The 13,061-nt window shown below is 44.5% G+C and overlaps 1 protein-coding gene across 2 annotated transcripts in view; it reads right to left on the reverse strand.

The window, feature by feature from the left end:
• Window positions 1-13,061, reverse strand: part of UBE2H (ubiquitin conjugating enzyme E2 H) — a 76,542-nt gene that overhangs the window by 25,989 nt on the left and 37,492 nt on the right. The window lies entirely within an intron of this gene.

Below are 13,061 nucleotides of genomic sequence, written 5' to 3' on the forward strand. Positions count from 1 at the left end.
AAAATTGCTACTCCCTCCCTTATATGATGTCCTAAGGCTCAAGTTCTCCAAATTTTGAGTGTCTCATCTGCAAGAAGGACTACAAAACGCTCATTCCCCTTGCCCACATTCCTAATCAGCTTCCTAATCCACTATGACATCTCATTCCAAATCTTCAAGATTCTCCACAGGACTTGTCCTCCATCTCAGACATCTTTTCCTCTAGGCCAAGCTGATCTGCATTCTAGGATACTTCCATCCCATGCCCTCCTCATTTTGTCCTTGATTATGAATGGCCCTTCAAGTCCCACACATTACTTGAAATTGTGCAGTCACTTAGTCCTGCAATATTACAGGTAGAGATGTGTTACCGTATGAGTTAGCATAATGAATGTCGTCTATATTTCCAAATAAAGACTAGGCATGGTTGAAATGACATACATATATAAAAAGCAACAAAGAGTCCTGTGGCACCTTAAAGACTAACAGACGTATTGGAGCATAAGATTTCAGTGAACTGGAAGCTATACGTCTTAAATATAAAGCTGTTTTCCAGTTGGCTAAGTTCTTTGGCATGTTCTCCATAACCATATTTTTAAATACAATACAGCAGGGGTAGGCAACCTATGGCACGCGTGCCAAAGGCGACACACGAGCCGATTTTCAGTGGCACTCACACTGCCTGAGTCCAGACCACTAGTCTGGGGGGCTCTGCATTTTAATTTAACTTTAAATGAAGCTTCTTAAACATTTTTAAAACCTTATTTCCTTTACATACAACAATAGTTTAGTTATATATCATAGACTTATAGAAAGAGACCTTCTAAAAATGCTAAAATGTATGACTGGCACGCGAAACCTTGAATTAGAGTGAATAAATGAAGACTCGGCCCAGCACTTCCGAAAGGCTGCCGACCCCTGGAGTAGAGATTTGGCCAGGAAGATGCCATTAGATATCTGGGTGAGAGAACAGTTTAATGGGAGAGGATCAAGGGTGGAGATGGAGGAACTCGAAGGCAACGGTTGTAGACTGTATTTGAGTCTGAAGGTGAAAGGAAGATGAGGTGTTAAGTCAGAGAGGCAGATGGGGTCAAGGACTTTTGCTTTTTTAGGCTGGACGAGACCAGAATAGGCTTGTATCGTGATGGGAGGAAGCCAGATGAGAATTAGAAGAGGAGGGTAAGGTGCCCTCCCTTGATAACAGGCACATGTATGTACTGAGTGCCCAACATGCTCCTTGCAAAAAAGTCTTCTCGATACTTCCCTGAAAGCACTGAAGCAGCCATTTCTTTGGCTGACAGAGCCCAACCATACATAAATTTATTCTTGCACAGACCTTTATATACACAGCTTTGAGGCTGCCAGTCTTTTCTTGGCTTCGCTAAACAAAATAAGTTAACAGGTCTGTAAAATTTCAAGAACTGGACAGATTTCAGTGGGCTCCTGGCACCTTAATGAAATTTCCTCTGAGATTTTGGCTCTCTGGGCAGAATGACAGTGAAGTGGCATTCTGATGTCTGAAATTTAGAAATAAGAGTCTAAACCTGTGAACTATTCTCAGAGTCATCTTATACTTTTGAACCTACAAAAGTTTGTCCTTCACTGAAAGAGACATAAGTGAACTTGTGTCTTACAGACTAAGCGGCTATAGTAAGAAGCTATCTTGATAGTCAAAATAAATTGAAGTTCACAAGGGATGATTTCTACAGAAACCAGTTAACCTCTCTGGTATGAGAAGCTACAGACTTCTGTATCTGAGGACAGACTCCCAACTTCTGTCATCTACTTCAGATGGCTTCTATGGACAGATCTGTGCATTCAGGGTACTGGCTTCTCATTTTGTCAAAACCTTCACTAAAAACATGCACAATGGTAGCATACCATAGATCTCAGACACCTTGCAAAGATGGCCCTCTGAATGGAGTATTCACAGCAATGTGCCACAACGAATCACAGGACTGGAAGAGACCTTGAGAGGTCATCTAGTCCAGTCCCCTGCACTCATGGCAGGACTAAGTATTATATAGACCATACCTGAGAGGTGTTTGTCTAACCTGCTCTTAAAAAAACTCCAATGATGGAGATTCCACAACCTCCCTAGGCAATTTATTCCAGTGCTTAACCACCCTGACAGTTAGGAAGTTTTTCCTAATATCCAACCTAAACCTCCCTTGCTGCAATTTAAGCCCATTGCTTCTTGTCCTATCCTCAGAGGTTAAGAAAAACAATTTCTCTCCCTCCTCCTTGTAACAACCTTTCATGTACTTGAAAACGGTTATGTCCCCTCTCTCTTTTCTTTTCCAGACTAAACAAACCCAATTCTTTCAATCTTCCCTCATAGGTCATGTTTTCTAGACTTTAATCAATTTTGTTGCTCTTCTCTGGATTCTCTTGTCCACATCCTTCCTGAAATGTGGTGCCCAGAACTGGACACAATATTCCAGTTGAGGCCTAATCAGTGCAGAGTAGAGTGGAAGAATTACTTCTCATGTCTTGCTTACAACATGCCTGCTAATACATCCCAGAATAATGTTTGTTTTTTTGCAACAGTGTTACACTATTGATTCATATTTAGCTTGTGGTTTGCTATGACCCCCTAGATCCCTTTCCGCAATACTCCTTCCTAGGTAGTCATTTCCCATTTTATGTGTGTGCAACTGATTGTTCCTTCTTAAGTGGAATACTTTGCATTTGTCCTTACCGAATTTCATCCTATTTACTTCAGACCATTTCTTCAGTTTGTCCAGATCATTTTGAATTTTAATCCTATCCTCCCCAAAGCATTTGGAACCACTCCCGGCTTGGTATCATCCGCCAACTTTATAAGTGTACTCTCTATGCTATTATCTAAATCACTGATAAAGATATTGAACAGAACTGGACTGAAAACTGATCCCTGCGGGACCCCACTCATTACGTCCTTCCAGCATGACTGTGAACCACTGATAACTACTCTCTGGGAATGGTTTTCTAACCAGTTTTGCATCCGCCTTATAGTAGCTCCATCTAGGTTGCATTTCCCTAGTTTGTTTATGAGACGGTCATGTGAGACAGCATCAACAGCTGTACTAAAGTCAAGATATACCACGTCTACCGCTTCCCGCCTATCCATAAGGCTTGCTACCCTGTCAAAGAAAGCTATCAGGTTTGTTTGACATGATTTGTTCTTGACAAATCCATGCTGACTGTTACTTATCACCTTATTATCTTCTAGATGTTTGCAAATTGATTGCTTAATTATTTGCTCTATTATCTTTCCGGGTACTGAAGTTAAGCTGACTTGTCTGTAATTCACTGGGTTGTCCTTATTTCCCCCTTTTGTAGATTGGCACTATATTTGCCTCTTTCCAGTCTCCTGGAATCTCTCCCGTCTTCCATGACTTTTCAAAGATAATCGCTAATGGCTCAGATATCTCCTCGGTCAGCTCCTTGAGTATGCTAGGATGCATTTCATCAGGCTCTGGTGACTTGAAGATATCTAATTTGTCTAAGTAATTTTTAACTTGTTCTTTCCCTATTTTAGGATCTTCTGATCCTACCTCATTTTCACTGGTATTCACTATGTTAGACGTCCAATCACCACCAACTTTCTTGATGAAAACTGAAACAAAGTCATTAAGCACCTCTGCCATTTCCACATTTTCTGTTATTGTTTTTCCGCCCTCACTGAGTAACAGGCCTACCCTGTCCTTGGTCTCTTCTTTAAGACTTCTTTAAGCAGACATCAAGGATGGTTTCTGGAGACAGTGGTCAGCCAAGTAAGATGGGGCTATGAATAGCCCAAAGATAGGGTTTAAAGTACTGGCAGTGCTTGTTCACCATCACAAACTACCTTCTCTCGGATATACTTTTCCTTAGAGGCAGAGCAAGATTACCAAAATGACTAGTTGCTATCTCGAAGGGCAACTGTCCTGGTCCTACCTGATGAACTGGAGCCAAAAGCTCTTTCCATTGAAGGCATATTTCATATTTTAATTGCTCTTTAGGTCATTCAAACTTTAGGGTATATCTACACTGGAAAGAAACACTGTGGTGCCAAGCCTCAGAACTGATGTCAACTGACCTAGGCTTGGGCTGTGCGGCTAAAAATAGCAGTTTAGATATTCCTACTCAGGCTGGAGCAGGACTCCAAGAACCACCCCCCTCTTCAGGTCTCAGAGCCCAGGCTCCAGTCCGAGCGGGAACCTCTACACTGCTATTTTTAGCCCCACAGTGTAAGCCTCACAAGCCAGAGTCAATTGACCCCAGGCTCTGAGACTCTGTATCCTGGGTTCTTCGTTCCAGTGTAGACATGCCTTTGGAGTTTAACACCACGGACTGTTTGAGACAGACTGTCCTGCCTGCATCAGGGCCTCCTGTCCACCTCTTCAGGCAGAATGACTGCTTTGGTACTGGAAATATGGTAGTGCAGGAGAAAGAATCAATGGGAACATCGACTGGAAGCTGTCTCACTATCCCTTCCACCACTGCCACTGCACAAACTACCTGCAGTGCTGGCCTGTAGCAGCTGGGACATTCTTACACCAGTTGCTACTTCCCCTCCATGTCAGGAATTGGCTGCAATCCGCCAGGCATTGCCTCAAAGGGCAGCCCATTACTTATCTGTGCTCAAAGTACAGCCAGTTAGCCGGTAGGTTGTGAGAGGTCCCATGAAGATTTTTTTTCTGATGCATAGTACAGCCCTCTAACAAGAGCAGGGAGAGGTAGCCTTGCTGACACAAACAAGACAAGAAAGGGGCACGAACATAGCAAGTTTCAACTTTCAGAGTTGTCTCTTCATTCTTGACAAGGAAACAACCTTATGGGACTGAACTGCACCAGGAATAAAGCAACGCCACCTTTAAAAGGAGTTCAGACCATTTCAGTGGAACCTAGCAGAAGTGTAAACAGTTTATATCCACTTGTTTTTGGTTTCAAACTTATACCTCCCCCCGAAGTCCTCATGAGGGTATTCATCTCGTAAGTCAAGGCCAGTTGGACTTTTCAACCTCATTCCTGCCTGACCCATCATGGCAGCAGAATCTCATCTCTCTTATGTAACGTGCCTCTGTTACTGCCACATGGACAGCCAAATACCGTAACCAGCTTCAGTATAAGCTGGCCATTCCTGGCCCATTGTCTCAGCGCAGTACTTAACATGCAAACCGCCACAAGGAAGCTGTGATTTTAGCATCCTGTTAGAGTGATGTAAAGGTTCAGTCAGACTATAGCACAACTCTGCGGTTGTGCTCTTGCCTCTGAACCAAGACGTACTGGGTTCAAACCATACAGTGGTTAAGCTTCTGGTGTGCTGGGACTGCTGCCTATCATGCTGACCAACACTGTATCATTGTTTCCTTGTATTCCCCCATCTGTTGTCTGTATCTTTCTTTCGTCTTGTCTGATACTCAGGAGTGCAAGCGCCTGGGGGTAGGGACCATCTTTCTGTGCTGTGTTTGTACAGCACCTAGCACAACAGGGTGGTGGATGCTATCAGAATACAAATAATAATGGAGTTAGGGTCATATGTAATGCAGACACAAAGAATGGGAGGGAGGAATACCAGTGCCACCTTCCAGAAGAGCTCTCAAAAACTGTGTAGTGTGATCTAGAGGGGACCAAGCACAGGGCTAGAAGCCAAGACCTCAATTCTAATCCCTGCTCAGCACAGACCTTCTCTGTGGACTCAGGCAAGTCATTTCATCTGTGTCAGTTTCCCTGGCTGTAAAGCGGGCATAACTACCCACCTCACAGGGGATGGCGGATTACTACCTTGTGCACAGCTCTGCATTAGGTAACCTCTTCTCCTTGCCAGTAAAAGTTACGGATAAAGGTTTTTTAAGGAATCTCAGGTTAAGAGATTATTCAGCATATTAACTGGTAATATCAGACAAATAGTGCTGTTTGCACTGCACCACCTTAGCACAGAGGCATTCATTACACAACGGTAGAGGTCCTGGAATCTGGTACTCCAGCTCTGGACCACAGAGCCTATTTTAGTACAGGATTTGGCTGTTTGTTTACCTCTAAGCATTTTAAGCTAAGTGTGAAATGTGCTTTATAACACCAAATCACTAACAAAACAGCTTGGGACAGTTTACATTGCAAACATCACAAGTAATGTAAACTGTCCCACAGCTATTTTTATTACAGTACTTTTCACGTCTGTAGCATTTTTAATACAGTATCTTAGATACTTCTGCAACATTATACCTCCAAGCTCTGATGTATAAATAGATGGGGAAACTCAGCCAGAGAGGTTAAATGACTTGTCTTTAGTCACAGCAAAACAGTGGCAGACCTGAGATCTCAGGCCTCCTAGTCTTGGGTTAATCATTAAAGATAATCCCTTTCCTAACTAGGAAGACACTATTCACCAATTTAACTAAAATCAAGGTTAAAGAGCAGATTCTAGAAAATCTAGCAAAACCTGCAGAACTGCCACAGTGGGAATTGTTCCAAGAGTCAATTCACCTTATTGTTTAGGTAAACTGTCACATGACACACAGGCTTCGGTGACTGGCACAAGAGACACTGTGAATCTGTGCCAAGTCATGCTGAAAGCAGCTTCTACATTTTGTCAGCCTGTTTCCATCATTCCCTGACTGTGGCAGGGAAGCTGTACTGAGTATTCAGTATGTGTCAACAGAACAGAATGGAGGAGTGGATACATACTGCCTTCTGGTGTTTCAGCCTTCCCTCTATATTTGGAGGAATGGGCATTTTCAAGTTTCTTATAGGTTAGAGTAAGAACTGGTATATACGTGCAAGAGCAATTAATAATGATCAGGGGTGATAAGTGACTCATGAAATTTTAAGTAGCAAATTGTAAGGCAATCCAGCTAGGAGCTGGAAGTAAAAATAGAACTTGCAATAAAAAATAAAAATTGAGTACAGCCGAGGAGATATCTGGTGATCTTGTATAGCGTTGCCAAGTACTATTAAGTAGCTACCATGTTTCACACCAGAAGTGGCTGCACTGATCCCTATATATAGCAGGTAGTTTACTTTGGGATGAAAGGTGCTATATAAATGCAAGATACTGTGGCTAAATTAGACAAGCCACAGAATTGGAGGAGAAACAAGGACTTGATATATGAATACATGGAAGTTATTTTGAGATATAATTGTGGTCTTTTGGAATATTATGAGCACTTATAGCCAAAACGCTGCAGAGAAAAGATAGCAATAAGGAACCAAAGTGATTCCAGCAATACACAGCAGCTTTTAGATGCCAAAACAGGAATTCAGGCTCCTAGGTTTCCATTTCTTCTTACAAGCCATTGGCAACATCACCTAACATCTGAGTAGGGCAGGAAATACTTGTCTTGGGTTTATGTGTTTGTGGCATCCAGGACAGAGACCCATTAAATCAGGCCTGCACAACTCAAAGCAGCAAGGGCCACATTACTCCAAAGAAAACAGCTGAGGGCCGAAACCCCCCGGCCCCGTGGAAACACCCCGCCCCAGCGGCGCCCAGCCCTGCAGAAACAAATCCTCTTTCCCCAGCGCCACCCCACCAAAACAGCTGTGGGCCAAAAAGGAAGGTTGGGGGTGGGGAGGTGATACTTGATTTTAAATCAACCAGGGGCTCCCAGCTGAAGAGGTGGCTGGGAGCCCTCAGGGGCAAATTAAAGGGCCCGGGGCTCCGGCAGCTGGGTTTGCGGGGCTGGGGCAGGGATTTAAAGGGCCCAGAGCTCCTGCCGCTGAGGGGAGCCCGAGCCCTTTAAATCCCAGCCCCAACCCAGCCGCTGGAGCAGTGGCCGGGATTCAAAGGGCTCTGGGCTGCCCGCAGCGGCGGGGAGCCCTGAGCCCTTTAAATCTCAGCCGCCGCCAGGATTCAAAGGGCTCTGGGCTGCCCGCAGAGCGCCGTGTGCGCGGGATTTAGAATCCCCCCACGGGCCGCACAGTGAGCCTCCGCGGGCCGCATGTTGTGCAGGCCTGCATTAAATCCTAATCTCAGCCTTTGGAAGTTTATGAAGAGATAATTATATTTTTACATTTACACCAAGTATTCTCATGATTTGGGATCTTGAAACAGTACATTTAAAAACATCTCAATTTTCCTTTTAAAGAACAGGAAGAAGCTAAAAAGCATGTTCTCCTGAAGATATCAAAACCTAAAGGAAAAATGAAAGGCCAACAGGGTATTTGAAATAGTAAACAGCTCAAAACAGATCACCCAACGGAGAAAGAGAAGGAACTTCTAAGTCTAACAGAGCTTTATTTTTTTAAATAAATGTGCAGGGGGTGGAATAATGAAACCAACTGCTGAGGGCACCATGAAAAGCAGCTTAAACCAACGTCAAAAGCCAACTCTACAAATACTTAAATATTACAAGTTTTAGAGTTGTCTGAATTGGGTGGATTCAATTCAACTCTCAAGGGCCAGGATTTTAGTGGCAGCGTATAAATTTGCTCAGTTTTTCCACACTTGAAGCCTCAGGATCAGAGTCAGAGCCGGACACAAGGATGTTGGGCTTATATGCATGCATTCTAAAAGGAAATGCCAGTTTCTGATAAAAATGCACTTGCTTTGAAAGAAAAATCAGATCTTGCATCAAGACTATTTTGAGCCTGGTAGCTTCAGTGAGTTATATGACAGGCACAAAGATAACATGAATATGCATAGTCAGAAGTAAGTGGCAGGTACCCACAGGCCAAGGTAATGAAAGCTGCAAATGCATTAGTGATGACAACTTCCATTTCTATTGCTCCTTTCATGCAGGAAGAGCCCAGGATGCTTTATAAGCTATAAATGGGAAGCACTTGGGAGAGTGCCACCTCTGTGGTGAGGAATTATTTAATACAGCACAACAATATTACAAAGCTGAGTAGGAAAGGAAGTAATTCCTTACACACATTCAGTTATATAAGGCAAACAATGACCAAAACTGGAAAGCAGCCACCACACCAGGGCTAATACTTCTCCTGAAAGAAGTGCCATATGATCTTCAAAGACAAGCAGGCAGGATTTCAGTTTTAAATCTATTCTGAAAGAGATTCTCCAGCAGCACAGAGTCACTAATACTTGCCTGGAGCACTGGTTTAATATTAAAATCAAGAAGAGCAACATATGAATTATCTACGCCACTTCTTGAAGCATCTGGATTTTCCATTGAGGTTCACCTTCTGGGTACTAACCCGGCCCAACCCCTGTTTAACAAACTGAATAAAGTTATTTTAGTTACACTTCTCTAAGGAGAATACATTGAAGCTCCCAATAGTGTGATGAGTCAAATTCTTGTGCACCTTACTCTGTGCCATGTTGGAATAAAAGTTGGTTTCTAAAAGGTTGGAAACTGTCTACTGGAGTCCACTTTAAGCACAGGAAGGACTAAACACTTCATCAAGAGCACCTTGAATATGCAATACACTTCCCCAAGCCACTATGCTACTTTGTTGGGAAAAAGTGTTACATTCCAGTTCACATTAACGGTTTCTAAAACCTGAATGGAATATACCCAAGTTCTTCCAGAGCGCTAGAGAGAAACATGGAAAGCTGCGAAAAGAGCACTCGTTTTAAAAGTTTCAACATACAAGATATAATTAAGGAGAAAAGAGAACTGGTTCTATTTTATATGATCCACTGATGTACACAGACAATTTACACTGCCTTCTGCATGCAACTGGCGTAGCGTAATCCATATCCTTAGTGCTCTAGTGAGTGCAGGGATTAAACTTCTTGTGCCTGCCATAGGCAGTCGTGTCATCTGTTTATAGAAATCTCCATCACACTGAAATGATCTTGCCTTTTCTCCTTTTGTTACAGATCAGTAAACTAGTTAGACCAAATCAGAGAAGAATCTTGCCAGTTAAACCATATTCATTAATTTCCCCGAACTCTAGTGATCCCAGGCTTGGGGTAGGGCAAACAGTGTCTTCAACCTCTTGCCTCATGGGAACTGAAGGGAGTCCCATTGGCCGAACAGCACACAACCCAGTCGCAGATTACTGCTGTGTTTCCTCTGACTCTTACTCACAAGCCTCCTTCAAACCTGGCACAGCTTCTAGTTGAGGATGACTGGACAGAGCTCCTCCAAAGCTTCCATCACTCCGGCATCAGTTAGATTGGTTACTAGAGAATGGCATGAGGTACTTTCTCCCCCTCTCCACAAGAACATTAGAGTGAAATCTTGCTGTCCCTGGAGAGAAGGCCCAAACGTTCACTCAGCTTTGGCTCTCGCCTATATGCCAGACTGAGGTGCAGGAGTAAAAGGTGGCAGAAATGTAACCCAAAGAAAATACAAACCTCTTCCCTGTTGCAGCTGCCTCATTGCCTCCTCTGGATACTAGTGTCTTCTGTCCTATCCCCCTGGCAGTGATTGCCCAATTCCACTCCCAGCTGAAGCTCCCTCCTCCCAGAAGTTCCTGTGCTGAGCAGCTGATAGGAATTCTGCTCACTGTGCCAGGTCTGAGACTAAACCAAACAGAGCTATTAGCATTCATCAATTATGTAGGGAGGCTGTTGAATCTCCAACATAGGAGGTTTTTAAAGAGCAGGTTAGACACCTCTCAGGGACGGTCTAGACAATACTTAGTCCTGCCTAAGTGTAGGGAACTTGACTAGTTGACTTATCAAGGTCCCTTTCAGCCCTAAAATTCTCTGATGTATTCAGCCTGGAGACTCCGCTCAATGCCATTCCACCCAGCTGGTAACCTGAGCTGCTAGCAGCCTTCTCTCAAGAAGAGGAGAGGATGGACCCCAGAGCAGCAGACACTTCAATGGGGGAGGAAGTCCTTTGACAGCCACAGGTGGGTATTTGTGAGGCAGAGTACGAGTGCAAGAGGGTATCTGGTGAGGTAAGAATGGGGTACTGAGACTCAGCAAGACAATTAACTTACAATCAAACATGCTCAATTTGCAAGCAAAAAAAAAAAAAGATGTTCTCTTTGTCAGCTCTGCTAATTCAGTTTACTTCAGTCTCTGATCCCAGAGCAGAGCACAACCAGTACTAAAGGTTCTCCTCAACACCACCAGTGCAATGTCACTATCTTCCATGTAATTGACTAGAACCTAGCAAACAACTGATGTACAAGGAATAGAATCTGGCTTACTTTTAGCTGTGTAGGCTCTGCAGGGCTTGTGGGAGCAAAATTTATTTTTGCAGCTAAGTCAGCAGCATGACTCCAATACACACAAGGAGAAGATCCACTGAGAGAGTTTTCAGAGTAGAATTACTTTCTATCAATGTGTTAAATTAAATAAGATAGGCAGAGGCTGTGCGCACAGTACCCTTTGTCGAGGGCAGCCTCTCACTCCCATCTAAGATTGCTGGCATGGCAATGCACTATACTTATAGTCTGCAAACTGATACAAACATTTATGGGGAGTTTTGGGGGTGGGAGTCTGATTTGATGGGAGAATCATTTTATAGCACCCTTTGGGGTGTTTTACACTTCTCAGAGAGACAGGCCCCAACCTGAAGAGTTTACAATTGAAAAGACATGACGACTCCAGGGTGGACATATAACCTATGTCTGCTTGGTGTAGCACCATCCCGCCCCCAGTGGCACCTACACCATGCAGAGCAGTGGTTCTCAACCTGCAGCCCAATCAGCACACACCTGCAGCCCATGTGACATCCTCAGGGCCATAACTAGGACAGGGTGGGAGGGGTACCTGCCCTGGGCACAAAGCTAGGCACAGAGCTGGTTGCAAAAATGGGGGAGCACAGGATCAGGCTCAGCCTCAGCCCCCTCCTAGCAGGATTGGGCCCAGCATCATCCTCCGGAAGTTAGGATGCTCAGCATCCCCCTGATCCCGCAGGTCGAGGGACCCTGGCTTGAGCAGGCTCCCCAGCACTAGAACTGCAGTGGCAGGCAGGGTGACTGAGCTACCTGCAACTGAGTAAGAGACCAGTGGGCATGGGTAGGGTGGTGCACGGGGGACAGACTAGGTGGGGGGACTGGAGGCAGTCCCTGGATGGAGGGCTAGATACTGGGGCACAATCCCTGGATGGGGGGGGGGGTTGAGTGCCAGGGGGCAGTCCAGGACGGGGGGGACTGGGAGATGATGGGGAGCAGTCCCTGGGTGGGGAACTGGAAGCTGGAGAGGGCTGTCCCTGGGAGAGCCAGTCTTTCCTGGACAGGGCACCCTGTCTCTGCAGGGAAGGCATGTGTACCAGCCCAGTGTTTGAGAGGGGCGGGAGGGACAGTCCCAAGGGAGTTGGGTGATGAGGGGCATTCCCTGGCTGGGGGGCACCCAGCCCTGGCCAGGGCTCCCCGCAGGCTCCGCAGCTGCACTCTGAGCACTCAGCCCAGAAGCAGCGAGGATGGCAAACACACCAGGCCAGGTCGTCCTTACATAAATTAATTTGAACAGTTAACGTTTTGACTTATTTTGCTAATTTAAAAAGCTCTTTATAGACATTTGCCAGTGTTGAAATGACAGGTATTGTATCAATTTGAATCATATTGCTGTCAGAACAAATAGTAAACCTTTTTTTTTTTTTTTTTTGAAGATGTACAGGTAGTATAAATACTGTGTGGATGCAGCCCATCTAACAGAGCTACATATGTGGCCCACAATGGTAAATAGGTTGAGAACCACTGAGAGATTGATAAATCTGCCACAGCCTTGGCTAGGAGCCATGTGACTTTAGCTCATGCAGTAGAGATTCATACACTAAGCTTCAGAGATCCCAGGTTCCATCCCACCTGCCGACAACCGGGGTCTGTCCATGTGACAGACCGATAGTGAGAGGAAGGCCAAAGGGTAGTAGCAGAAGATCATGTGGTTATTCAGATTAGACGTGCATACAAGAATTTTTATATAAAAGTAAGATAAAGATACAAGATGGGGAATAATGACACAATGGGCATAGCTAATATGAAGGACCAGAAAGATTAGTTCGCACGCAAGAGGCGAAGATTTTAAACAAAACAGTCTCCACGTAAGAGTATTAAGCCATCAGCAAATACCCACGGTCTGCACATCAGGATGTTGGGATTGGAAGGGAAGCATCTACTCCAACCCACTTTGTCAAATTTCCATATCAATTTTCCTCAAGCTGTTCTCAGTTCTTTAGATGGAAGACTCCTCAAAATACTTCAGTGGATTGAACTACAAGTTTGCCCTTTCAACGGGCAACTATCATGTC

Source organism: Mauremys mutica, chromosome 1, assembly GCF_020497125.1.
Source record: "Mauremys mutica isolate MM-2020 ecotype Southern chromosome 1, ASM2049712v1, whole genome shotgun sequence".
Classification (NCBI taxonomy): Eukaryota; Metazoa; Chordata; order Testudines; family Geoemydidae; genus Mauremys; species Mauremys mutica.